This window comes from Anser anser (assembly GCF_964211835.1).
Source record: "Anser anser genome assembly, chromosome: 5".
Lineage (NCBI taxonomy): Eukaryota > Metazoa > Chordata > Aves > Anseriformes > Anatidae > Anser > Anser anser.
This window is the reverse complement of record NC_139725.1, coordinates 23,950,182-23,963,481: the sequence shown is the minus strand read 5'-3', so window position 1 is coordinate 23,963,481 and position 13,300 is coordinate 23,950,182. Positions and strand designations below refer to the sequence as shown.

Here is a 13,300-nt window from a genome sequence, read left to right as displayed (position 1 = left end):
CTTTTCAGATTTGCACCATAGGCTGAAATGAGGGAGGAGCAGGCAGGTTTATGTCCAGTAAACTTTTAAAGCAATAGAATAATATACACAGAAATCCAGAAAAAGAATAATCCTCTAAATTCGTACTGGTTCTGTTATTTTAAGTCACCCAAGGTGACGACATATACTGAATTTTGACTTATCTTAAGTGTGTATTCTTTAGCTCAAAAATATATGAAGTGTTCATTTCCTTTTCCATATGGATTCAGCTTATGCTCAATTTGTATGCAAAGCAAATAATTTGCTCATACTTGTAAATGATATGCATTATCAGAACACAACACCTGCAGGACAAAAGAGAGGTTAATTTCATTGTTGCTATGAAGCAAAGGAGATCATTATAGAGCCTGCAGTAACCAAGCTCTGTGAAATAGCTGCATTAGTCATTAACTTTCCAGCACTAAATTTCATATCAGACTCAATTAACTACTACATGGCTTTTAATGACAATATTTATCAGATGCAGCTCTTGTTTACTAATATGATTTCCCATCATAGCCATCTTTGCCATTACTTTGCTGGTGTTAATATTCAAGTCTTTAGTTTCTCCATAGAAAATGGGGCAATGAAAATCACATTTGCTGAAAGTACTCCTTGAGTTATGTTTCAAAATTTTAAAGTATTTAAATTACACTTTTCAATAAAAGGCAATGAGAGTATACAAGATGAAAGTCATTTATGCATTATAATCACAGACTGAAGTTGTCAAAGAACTTCTACATATGTGATCAGAAAATTTCTGTTGCTTGAGATTTTCATGATCAAAGCCCTTTAAATAAGAAGTGACCTTTAAATTTGTTATTATCTTATCATACTGAAAGCCAAAGCTCAGAATAAAAGTCACAAAGTAAATATAACCATGAAATAATTTACTTAAGTAATTAGCATAACATGCACATATCAATAGCAGCTGGATTAAGAGATCAGATTGCCCACAGTCTACAGAAAAATATTCTAGTCTTTGTGTTTCTGGTGTCCACCCACAATTTTGCTCTTTTGGAGGGATGAAGGAGATCCTTAGATTCAGATAACACCATCTGTACCTTTACCTTATTTAATTGATTGGTTTGATGCCTTTATGCCCTTTGTATTACTGCTAGTTTATTATCGTTATTATTATTATTATTATTATTATTATTTATTGTTTTTGTTGTTGTTGTTGTTGTTGTTGTTTTGTTATTGTTATTGTTATTATTTATTAGTCTGTGCTGTGGGAGAAATTACAAATGGAAATGGCCAACTTATAAATCAGAGTTATATTTTCAATTTGAAAAATACCCATGCAGTCACAGCTTACCTGTGAGAAAACGTAGTTTTGAAAACACTTGTGAAAGTACTTCTCTCTAGTTTGGAAAGAACTGCAAATGATATACTTAATATCTGTAGTCAATGTTGGATTGTTGTTGCTTTCACAGCCTCAGAAAGCCTGAGTAACAAGGCTGTACAACAAAGAAAGAACTATTAAACAGTGGCAAGTTTTGTGTACATAGTGTGCAGAAATAATTAATGAAGATATCCAGTGGGGGAAAAAAAAAAAAAAAAAGACTTCTCAAAACAAAGGGTAAAAAGTAATCTTTAAAGTCGATTCATATAGACTGTACTTTTTCTAATGCAACATAAAACGTGCTAATGTTGTAGCCTGGTATGTTTTTCCCTGTTTCTGTGACTTCTTCTCCAGCTTTCTCATCTCTTTTGTTCAAGATCATCTCCTTCAGCATGTTTCTATCATTTGCTGTGCTTTACTATCTATCATTTGCTATGCTTTACTATTCTCTTCTGGATATGTGACTGGGACTATAGGAAAGAATCATGCAGTAGTGAATAAGAGTTATGCTGTTTTCATTTGATTTTATTATTTATTTATTTATTATTTTTTTAAGGAAGTTATGTAGCTTAGTGACAACCATCAGGAAATAAACAAACAAATGAAAACCTCTACCAGTTACTGTCTAGGACAAAGGACTTATCAATCACAAAGCATCGGTAACAACTACCATCAGTAAATTTTGTACTATTTGTAAAGATCATGTTATATTGAGAATGCTGGAGTAAGATCTATTCATGTTTTCTCACAGATCCTGTATGGGGCATTCACTATCATTCTCCTTGTGCTGGGACCAGTTGGGATTACTGCTTTATTTGTACCATTGGGTATTTTCTACAGGTATTACTCATCTGATCTCATTTTGATTAGAAAACCTATGGGAGTAATATCTAAATGGTATGGAAAATCAAAAGAAGGATCTATGTTTAGGGCAACTCTCCAGTAAGGATTGGGATTGCTACCAAGAGCAATATTTATCTGAAAGAGCATATTTATGAGCTCCGGTGAGGTTCTGTGTAGTAATATGATGTGACATAGAGATGATGCGTTGTATCTCATGCTGAATCCTGATGTTATAAAAACATAATGAGGGAGCCCTCGCCATTGTGTTCCCAGAAGCAAAAACTATTTTAACATGGGGCTGCCCTCAGTGACCTACATGCAAGATTGCAGAAGAGAGATAGCAACATAAGACACAGTAAACAAGCACAATTGAACTAAAAAAAAGAACATACTCTTACCACAAAGTACATAGAGTGGGGCGTATGTCCATGTGTGTGTGATTATTTTTCATTCTAAAGCTCCCACCTTAGATAAAGAAATATGGTTTTCAGGTAGATCACTGTCAAAGAAAAATGTGTTGTTAAGGAAATGATCCATCTGTCAGATGAGCAAACAATCTGAGAAAAATGTGGTGGATTTGAAAACTGTTTCGAAGAAAGCTGTTAACAGTTTTGCTCCCCCACCTCATCCTGTGCACATAGAAGAATCCTACTAAACAACAAAAGAAACTAAGTTAATTTGTCTTTCAAACAGTGTTGTGGAATAAGACTTCTCAGGTAGACTTAATTAACAAAACAGAGTTCACACCTCCTATCCCTTTTCTCCAGTATTCTTTGCAAGGCAATTGTATGGGGTATTTCTCATGTTATATGGGGAACAATTCTTTATTTACTAAAGGGGATAATCTGTATTAATAAGGCCAAAAGGTCTCATGTGTGAAAACTTTGTTGTCTAGTCTAATTATTTTGTATGTTGATCTCACAGAGGGAGATCTCCAAGGTTATACAAATTTAATACAAATTCAAAACATAATTTGGTGTAGGTTACTTCTCAAAGTTTACACAATTTTAATTTGAATTGTGGCCTCAGGGGTGAAAGGCCATTAAATAGCCTAGTGATCCATGAAGACAATTTCAGAATGTACAGTAGGTAAAATAATATGAGATTGTTTCTGCATTTGCATTTTTAATTTGTTGCTGCTAAAGAACATTATTAAAAATCTTCATCTTTGGTATATGTTTTTTTCCCTCTAATGAACTAGTTGAGCTTTTCAGTACTGACCATTACACATTCCCTGTGAAACCTCTCGTCCTCCTAAAAAAATGTGTAATGATCAGCTCTCTGGATGCTTTCTGTACTGCCTTCTATCTCCCACATGTATCCTGTAAGATAACTGGGTTTATAAGTCGGAAAGAGCAAACTTCTCCCTTCCTCCCATCCAAAAAAAGTTGTAAGCAATCATAATACTCTTTACATGCACACCTGCAGTAAACAAAATCACTTCCTTCTGAGTAGTGATATGGTTTAGTGGAGGACTTGTCAGTATCAGGTAAGAGGTTGGACTGGGTGATCTTGGAGGTCTCTTCCAACCTAGACGATTCTGTGATTCTGTGATTCTGTGAGTATCTCACCTAGTTTTTTGCTTCCTTTGGTGAAACTTGACAGTAAATTAATTGAAAACATTTCATTACTAAGAAGATGCAACATCCTGAGAAGAAATGATAAACCTCTTTTCACATGGCATGAAGTGTTTAATGGCAGGTAAACATTCTAAAGGATATCTGTTGTCCTTTGCACCTTTAAGTAGATGACTGGCTACTGCAGAAGTTAATTGCAAATTGAAAATGTATATTTCCAGGAAGAGACTAGCTTTTGATTTTAATATTTTCAAAAGAAAATGTTGTATTCCTTTACTGTTTTTAAAATAATAGATTCATTAATAAATCTAGATTTAAACAGAACCGTGGAAGGCCATCTTGTCCAGCCTGGTTTTGAAAGCAGGGCCTCAGATTAGGTTTTCCAGGTCCCTGTCAAGCCAAGTCTTGAATATTTCCAGTGAGGGAGATTCTACCACTCCTGTGGGGTAACCTATTTAAAAACATCTATTATTCTCATATTAAAGATTTATTTACTAAAGGGGTGCACTGCCATTTTCTCAACTGGCTGTTCAGCAGAGCCTCCATGTTTCTATTTGGGATTATTTTTACAATTAGAGTTTGAATAATTTTAAATGGTCTTCCTGTAAATGATGAATAAAATACTACTGTCTACAAGATTAACATTTTTTTCAGCTTGCCTTTTTTTTTTTTTTTTTGCCTTTAGTTTGCAAAAGAGATGGAATTTGATAAATTATAAAAAGGATTAGATAAAAATGGCAGAGCTACTGCAGTCAGAAATTAAAATATTATCTTTGTATTGTCCTGAGGTACATTGTATTTTTCCATGTTGGTTGTGACTTTAATATAGCTTGTTGGGAATTGATCTGTAACTTGGATTTATAAGGTAATAAAAAGCATGGTATACAGTAGTACATTGCACAGAAGTGTGCAGGGTAACAATTCATGCTTTCCCGTGACTGTGAGGGGATAGACTCCATGACTCCAAGGTTTATAATTCATATACATCAGATGCCAAAGGACTTCTGAAGTGAATACTCACGTATTAACAGTCAAAATATTTCTCATTACAAGTGTGAACTGCTTGAGATTTCAGAAATAATAAGCAATTGGATAATCTAGATTGTTCTCTCAATTTCAATGTTAAGCCATTATATGTATTTCAGCACTTTAAGTTGTATCTATTTTTTCGTGAACGTGACACTCTAATTTTACCTCTGTTCCTCAGTTTTACAGAGTTTTCAGCCTAAAACTTACTTATGTTCTTTCTGAGTATATATGTTTATAGAGATTAGACATATAATATTCCCTCTCTCTTTGGTGTTTTAACCACAGATATGCAAATAAGGATATATGTAAAGGAAAAAATCCTCTAAATAATTGTGGGAATATAAAGCTGCTTATGGATATGACAAATAAAAGGGTTGTTGACATGATCCCATACAACAGAAAATTCACTCCAATTTCATACAAATGTTTGCAAACATCACCATCACAAAAAATGTCTGGCTGCCAGCTGAATGGAAGATGACAATTGGAGCATTGCAAAGGACCACACTGTTGCAATGGAAATAAACAATAGAGCATGTGAAGTACAGTATCAAGAGTGAGAAAATAAGAAAATAAAAAACAAAACCAAAAACTTCAGCTAAATAAGAGGTGCAGAAGACATGGGAAGATGAAGGCAAAATAATACTGCTTTAGAAAGAAACTGTCGTTCACATCACTATAGCACTTTTTGGTACTAAGCCTGGGCCAGGGATAAATTATGCTAAGTTTTGCAGAAAAGCAGAACAAAAGGTAAGATTCTCTATCCCCCAAATTAAGAAAACACAGTAAGCAACAACAAAATCAAACTAAATTTCCAAGTTTGTTCAAATTTTTCCAAAGTGTTCATTTTTAGGTAAAATTCATAAACTTTCAAAGTAAAATAACTTTTCTTTTTAGTGAAAAGTCAGTCTTTTAACAACAATTTTTAAAAGGGCAAATTAAAAATAGATATTTATTAGAGTTGAGCTTCCTAACTAGAGAAAACATAAGAAAACTTTCCAAAGTGGCTAGATAAGAGAGAATATATATACATATATAAAAGCATATATAAATATTTATATATGTATATATTTTTATATATATATATTTTGTATATATATATATATATATATATTAATGAATAATAGCCTCCTAGCCACTGAGTCTTTGCCAGGCAGGTTTGCATTTCTGATCTTGCAGTCTCTAGAACCCTCTAGAGTGCTCAGTTGTTCTACAGGGAAAGAAGAAGCTCCAGCTCATCCCAGAGTTTCATCTACTACAATTCCTCTCCTTAAAGAAGCATAGCTTAGAGCTAAGACCACACAAATTGAACAAATGCTATCCATTGAAAAGCTCCAAATACTTTATTGAAGAACAGCTACCTAAACAAATGTTTCCAGTCCTGATTTTGCATGGTTTTCTTTTCTATTTTTATATTTATTTAATGCATACACATTTATATGCTTTTATATATATGCTTGAACACCATCTACGGGATAGGCTATCAGTTTTTTAAAATCTTTTTAACTCTCATGCTGTCAGCATCAGTGCTCAGAACTCTCCTTCCCTCCCCAGAAAATAGTCCACCAATTTACTATTTAATATATTAATTCCACTGTTTAGTAGTAAAAATATTAACCAGAAAGAGATTCACTTGAAATACCATTCTTGCTATTTTACTACAACTTTTGTCACCAGAATAAATTTAGATTGGTTTATAAATTCCTTTAATTAAATCTACACCTTCATCATAATAGAACAATCACTTAAATTGTCTTCTGGTTTTAGGTTTACCATATTTCCATACAGGTATCCTCTTACTCTGACAGTCAGTCAGCCAGCCAAAGCAAGAAAAAGGGAATGCTTAGGAACAATATGTTTTTTTTGTTTCTCCAGTAAATTTTGTTCGGTATTATACCGATTAACTACAATGTTATTTTTATTAAAAATAAGGTATTTTCCTAATCCTACTGACAGATACACCAAAAATAGCTGTAATTTAAAGTTCGCTCTATATTAGCTACTTGGGAAGTACGTTTCAAAACACATCAGCTATTCCTGTTTCAGTCTACAAACACTGATGTTGATATTTCCAAACTTCAAACTTGTATTTTTATGCATTTCATATGAACAACCAGAAAGTTCCCAAAGTTAAGCAGAATGTCTATAAAATGAATATAATACATCTAGTAACATCAGCAGTGACCTTTTGTCTTTATGTTTTTGAAAAGAAAAAAAAATAGAAATTGCATCTAAGTGAAGTAAAAAAGAAAAAAAAATCTATTTCCCATGTTTTGTAGAACAATGTCATAAGACAGGTAAGATTTATCTCTTCCTGCCCATACGATTGCACTTGAAAATAGTTATTGTATATTTTTACAACAGAACAAAGAAAGCTAAATCTTACCACTTCTTTTAAAATTCCTTTCCCCATGCTATTATCATGTTTATCTTCAGCCTACATAAAGCTGCACTACATTTTATATACCTTGTAATTTCTAACCATGTCATCTGAGCTTCTCATTTCAAAACCAATCAGCCCCCTATTCATTCACCTGCTCCTGGATTTTATCATCTCCCCAGTGTTGTTTTAGCTTCTTTACTAGTTTCTGCCTTTTGCTAGCTCTTTTCAAATTTTATAGACATAAGCAAGATTTCTTTTATAAAAAAATACGTTATTGTTCTGTTTTTCACTTACATTCATCAAGAGTTTTTCAAGTAATTCTTCACTGTCTTTCTAATATTCTACTGGATTCCTCTATCAAAGAAGGAAATTCACAAGTCTCTTTTTGAATCCTGGAAAAGTATGGAATTTATTAGTGGAAGGTATGGAAACAGTCATGCACCAGGTTGATTCAAAGCTAAAGTCCTTTCTCCTAGTTTCAGCATTCAGATTATGACTATAAAACAAAAGCATGTTTACCACTGTAATTACCTCTCTTCCGCACAAATAAATCAGCCTGTTAGGAGAAGAACAATGTTGTTGTTGTTGTTTTTGTCTTTGTTGTTGTTGTTAATCCTTTGATAGCAAGCAAGCATGAATAGAACTTACAGAATACTCTGATTGGTGACCTTAGAGGTTACAATCCCCCCAAGAAAGGTACTCGCAATATGCAGAAAACTCTAGTTTTCCACTAATATAACCACATAACTCATAACAATCCTTCATGTGGTGAAAACCTCCCAATAACAGCTCCTCTATATCAACATAAGAATGGCATTAATATGCAAATTCCAGGATTCAGAAAGTAGGTTTTCTTTAGTCAACTATGCTGCAACAACAAAAAAAATACTTAGGGACCCACACAAACCTTAAAATAAATTTTGAAATCATCTCATAAAACATAACACTCATACAGTGTTCTCACAAATGAACCTAAGCAAACTTGAAGACTATTAGAAAGGAGTGGAAACTCAATGAGAAGTCACACATTCCACTTATTGAGAAGACATTCACAGTGGGTGACCATACAATAATAGCTTGTACAATCAGGATTCTTAAGTCTGAATTTTAATCTCCCTTGAGTTTTCAAAAAGAAACCTCATTTATGTCTTCAAACTTTAGTCATTCTCTAGCCTTTTTTTAGGGGTCCTTCCTTTTGCTTCCTACATGCAACAGTGTCCTTATAGTTAGTTTCTTATAAAGCACTGTGATTATGTTCAAATGCAGAGCTTTCAGAAGAACAGTGACAGGCTTACACATTGATCATTTATGACTGAAAAAGCAAAGAGCTACTTAGTTGGAGTAAGACTTTCTGAAATGCAAGATTTTTGTGTTGAAAAGACACTTACAGGGATGCTGAATTTACCAGACTGTCATGCAGGATTGTTGATATGAAACCAGCTCATCTTAAACATCCACAAATTTTTGGACTCATTCATTTTGAACTATATCAAGCCACTCAGTGTTTCTTCTGCAGACTCTGAAATATCAGAATATATTTCCATTAGATTTGCTTGGCTTTCTTATCTTCCTTAGCCTTTTTATTTCCTGCAATAAATTTCTCTTAAAGAAAGCTTTTCAAATAAACAACTTATCACTAATGAGGTAAATATATTGTTTATAAAGTTAATATTAGATTCAATACTTTTTTCATAGTCATAGTTTCTTCTGGTTCTTATAGTTTCATACTATAAGAGCATTCTTAGACTTATCTACTTTACACCTACCTCACTTTTGATTTATAGAGAAAAACAACTAGCTTTAAGAGCTTCAGGATGGAAGGAGGGGAATCCCCAAAACTGCTATGGGAAAAGGACAGTTCAGAGACTGAAAAATTAAAGTGTCAAGATTTTGTCACTGTTTATGAAAAGAAGTTAGATTTTTCTTACTATTCTACTTGACAGCAACATCTTCTGAACAGCTGCCAGTTATTACTACAAAGATGTGGTTTATTAAAACTGGGAAAATTAAGAACTACCAAATAATAATAATAATAAAAAAACGTTAGTTTCATAAGTGATTTTTTACAGTTGAATACATTACATCTTATGTGCATGTAATTTTCTGTTTTACTCTGAACTTTTGCAATATTTGCAATTAATAAATTTGGATCCATAACAATTATGAAGCTTCATTTACTATAACTGCAATGTAAAATATATTCTAGATATAAAATATTATTATGCAAACTAATCTGTCTTAGGGAAAAAAAAGTATATATATATATATATATATATATATATATATATATGTCCGACAGCTAACATAAGAAAACAAGGAAGAAACAGTTAAACTAGTAAAATGACCAAGCAGTTGAAAAACTTTGTTTGTATATTTTCAAACATATTCTATACCATGCATTTAGCAATGATTCTCCTTAGTTCTCATTTCTTCCAAGTCTGTTAGCATTCCACTAATAACCTGCTTACCTAAGTGTGTCAAACTTCATGGAATGATTCTCAAGCCCTTTCAAACTCTGCCAGCCTTGACTGAAGAGGTCAGCTCCTTTTGTCCTTTTGTTCAGATTACAGAATCAGAGAATCACAGAATCACACAGAATCATCTAGGTTGGAAGAGACCTCCAAGATCACCTAGTCCAACCTCTGACCTAACACTAACAAGTCCTCCACTAAACCATATCACTAAGTTCAACATCTAAACATCTCTTAAAGACCTCCAGGGATGGTGACTCAACCACTTCCCTGGGCAGCCCATTCCAATGCCTAACAACCCTTTCAGTAAAGAAGTTCTTCCTAACATCCAACCTAAACCTCCCCTGGTGCAACTTTAGTCCATTCCCCCTTGTCCTATCACCGGGCACGTGGGAAAACAGGCCAATCCCCACCTTGCTACATCCTCCATTAAGGTACCTGTAGAGCGCGATAAGGTGGCCCATGAGCCTCCAGGCTATACAACCCCAGCTCCCACAGCCGCTCCTTGTAAGACTTGTTCTCCAGACCCCTCACCAGCTTCATTGCCCTTCTCTGGACATGCTCAAGCACCTCGATGTCCTTCCTGTAGTGAGGGGCCCAAAACTGAACACAGTACTCGAGGTGTGGCCTCATCAGAGCCGAGTACAGGGGGACAATCATTTCCCTAGACCTGCTGGCCACACTGTTCTTTATACAAGCCAGAATGCTGTTGGCCTTCTCGGCCACCTGAGCACACTGCTGGCTCATATTCAGCTGACTATCAACCAATACTCCCAAGTCCTTCACTGCTAGGAAGCTTTCCAACCACTCATCTCCCAACCTGTAACACTGCTTGGGGTTACATGTACTTTCTTGGCAAAAAAACTATGGACATGTTCCAACATGGCTGGAAGTTATCTGAAAAGGCAGTTATAATCATTACCATTTCTTTTTATCCTTAATATAAGGGTTATTGACAATTAGCTTAAGAGCTAAGCTCTGTCTTATCTGTGATGATGAGTCAATATATTAGTGTGTATTTCAGTTCTGTCCTCCTCTCTAAATTGAATGTTTTAGTGTTTGGATTAATCTCCAATCCATTCGGACTATCATACCTTTATTTATGAGAACAATTGAACATTTAAGAAAGTTTATTTGTCTGTGAGAAGTCGGTAACATAGTAGCATCTTTTTTTTTAATATTATTATTATTATTATTTGTTTAGTTAATTAGCAGTAGTACTAATCATGTGTTTTTAAAAGTTAAGTTTTTTGTGATACTTAAAAATATATGCTGGCAGATGCAAGCAGTTTTGAAATTGGATGCGCTTTTTGTTTATTTTTACGGTATGCATTAATATATTAAGGAAACTGGGTTTAATAACAAAACTGAATTTCAGAAATGAAAAGATAATCCTCTGTGATGCCAGGTGTTTAATTCAGGTGTTAAATTTCTATAATTAACATTAACACTGAAAGCCCTTGTTTATTATAAGCAATTCATGGGCTCACTGCAAAAAAACTCATATTCTCTTCACAGGTGCTGTTAATTCTGTTCCTTGTTTGTAGGATATGCTGCTCAAACCAGCATATTAAACATTTCATAAAATTGTTATCAATTATTTCATTTCATATTGATAACAATGGACAGAAAACAAGCTAGTCAGCTCATTCCCTACAAATTTCCATCCAGGCCAGTCAAGGGAAAGACTTTGGATCATAGATTTACTATTAAATTTTGCTGAGAGGAGGAAAATTTACAAGATAGTAAGTCAAACATGAATTAAAAGAAATAAATTCTTACTAAAACAAAGAAAAAACTATGACAAAACAATGAAGTAATATTCCATATCTTGAAAATAAACTGGAAACCTCCAAAATAGTCTTGACAATATTTTCTTGTCTTGACATAAAAGTCCAGGTGTATTAATCAGCAACACTCCAAAAAATCTTAAATATTGCTTTCATGATACTTTCATGATTTTATCTTTTCATTACTTACTGTGTATACAGATGTTCATGAAACACCTTTAAAATGAACTCCAAATTTAAAACCAAATTTAAAATTACATTGAATTTATCTAACTGAAGGTGAAACTCCACTATGATGCAGTTGGATTGCTTTTTATAAAAGTGCATGTTCTTATGAAAGGATATAAATGTGTCTTTTTTCCAGTTCTAAGTATTGAAAGATAGACATGATGTTCCTAACATCTGATGGTGAATAGTCCTTTTAGTATTAATTTAGTTTTAGGACCTTCATCCTCATTTCTGCTACTTATGTTCTACTGAAATTAAAGATGTAGTACAAAGAACATGTTAAATATGAACTATTTTAACCTCTTAGTTCCAAAAAAAAATGTATTAAATGTGTTCATATTCAAAAAATTCTGTTGAAATTAAAAGCATATTCCTGGATTGATGGGTTGGTTTCTTTGTTTTTGTTTGTTTGCTTGTTTTGTTTTGTTTTGTTTCTTGAGACCTGAAATGGTCTTAAGAACTGGCAGGTTTACCCGAACTGTTACAAAGGCACCTCCTTTTTTGGAGTTTGTTTCCCAAAGACCATATATTCTTCAAGAACAGATAACATCCAAGAGTTATCTTATATATAACCAAGATAATGTGCAAATACCTTGGAAAATTTCAGAATCTGAAAGTCAGTTTCAGTCTGATCTTAAATTAAAATTTCAACTAATCATGATTCTTATTCAAATAGTACCTCTAACAGAAACAGAAGACTTGTACCTTTTCAACCCTAAATCAGATTTTTTTTATTATTTTTTTTGAGTGAATGAACAATAATATATTAAATACTGCACAACCAGTTCAAGGTTTTCACTAAAGTGTTGTAATTATAGCTTCAACCATTACTTTTACTACTGTAATTTAAACCAATGTTAGGTTGCTTAACACTCCCAGTTTTACCCATTTAAGAATACTGATACCTCAGCTTTATGCTTCAGCTTTATACCTCAGCTTTTATATGCTTCCCAGAGATTTCTATAAGACGATGTTAGAAATTACAGCAAAGGTGTATATTCAAATCCAAGGTTGTAATGATGCTGTAATGATGTTGTAATGCTTAGAGTAATTTCAGGCATGGAGTTAAAAGAAGGCTTCCGTCAGAGCAGAGACATTCTATGTCAGAGCTGTAAAAATTGCTGAGCCAATGTCATGAGATCACACACCTTTTCTTTGCTTGCTTGTACAACAAATCTAAACTGTGAATAATAGACCTCATACGTATACCTCTTAAGTAAAGATAAAATGGGTGGTGGATAGAATTTGTGGTGGGGAGGGGAGGGGAGGGGAGGGGAGGGGAGGGGAGGGGAGGGGAGGGGAGGGGAGGGGAGGGGAGGGGAGGGGAGGGGAAGGGAAGGGAAGGGAAGGGAAGGGAAGGGAAGGGAAGGGAAGGGAAGGGAAGGGAAGGGAAGGGAAGGGAAGGGAAGGGAAGGGAAGGGAAGGGAAGGGAAGGGAAGGGAAGGGAAGGGAAGGGAAGGGAAGGGAAGGGAAGGGAAGGGAAGGGAAGGGAAGGGAAGGGAAGGGAAGGGAAGGGAAGGGAAGGGAAGGGAAGGGAAGGGAAGGGAAGGGAAGGGAAGGGAAGGGAAGGGAAGGGAAGGGAAGGGAAGGGAAGGGAAGGGAAGGGAAGGGAAGGG

The 13,300-nt window shown here is 34.3% G+C and overlaps 1 long non-coding RNA gene across 1 annotated transcript in view; it reads left to right on the top strand.

The window, feature by feature from the left end:
* The window catches only part of LOC310900467, a 43,570-nt gene extending 31,760 nt beyond the window's left edge, over window positions 1-11,810 (top strand). Inside the window, exon 4 of the long non-coding RNA XR_014585145.1 lies at window positions 2,115-11,810. This is a non-coding gene — a long non-coding RNA (uncharacterized lncRNA). The remainder of the gene's footprint in view (window positions 1-2,114) is intronic.
* Window positions 11,811-13,300: the final 1,490 nt, after the last annotated feature.